Genomic DNA, 204 nt, shown 5'->3' with positions numbered 1-204 from the left:
GGTGGCCGGGTTGCCGCTCTGGGGGGCGGCGGGCGCGGGCGCGGCCGCTTCCGGGGTCTTTTCCCGGGCCTGTGGCCGCCGCTTGCCCTCCCCGGGGCTTCTCCGCCGGCGGGGGGGGGCGGGGGGCGGCGGGCGCGGGCGCGGCCGCTTCCAAGGTCTTTTCCCGGGCCGCCGCTTGCCGCTTGCCCCCCCCGCGGCTTCTCG

General features: G+C 82.4%; 1 protein-coding gene across 1 annotated transcript in view; it reads left to right on the top strand.

The window, feature by feature from the left end:
* The window catches only part of RMDN1 (regulator of microtubule dynamics 1), a 23,029-nt gene that overhangs the window by 8,751 nt on the left and 14,074 nt on the right, over positions 1-204 (top strand). The gene's annotated exons all lie outside the window — the stretch shown is intronic.

This window comes from Aptenodytes forsteri, unplaced genomic scaffold, assembly GCF_000699145.1.
Source record: "Aptenodytes forsteri isolate BGI_AS27 unplaced genomic scaffold, ASM69914v1 Scaffold433, whole genome shotgun sequence".
NCBI lineage: Eukaryota > Metazoa > Chordata > Aves > Sphenisciformes > Spheniscidae > Aptenodytes > Aptenodytes forsteri.
This window is presented reverse-complemented; position numbering and strand designations above follow the sequence as displayed.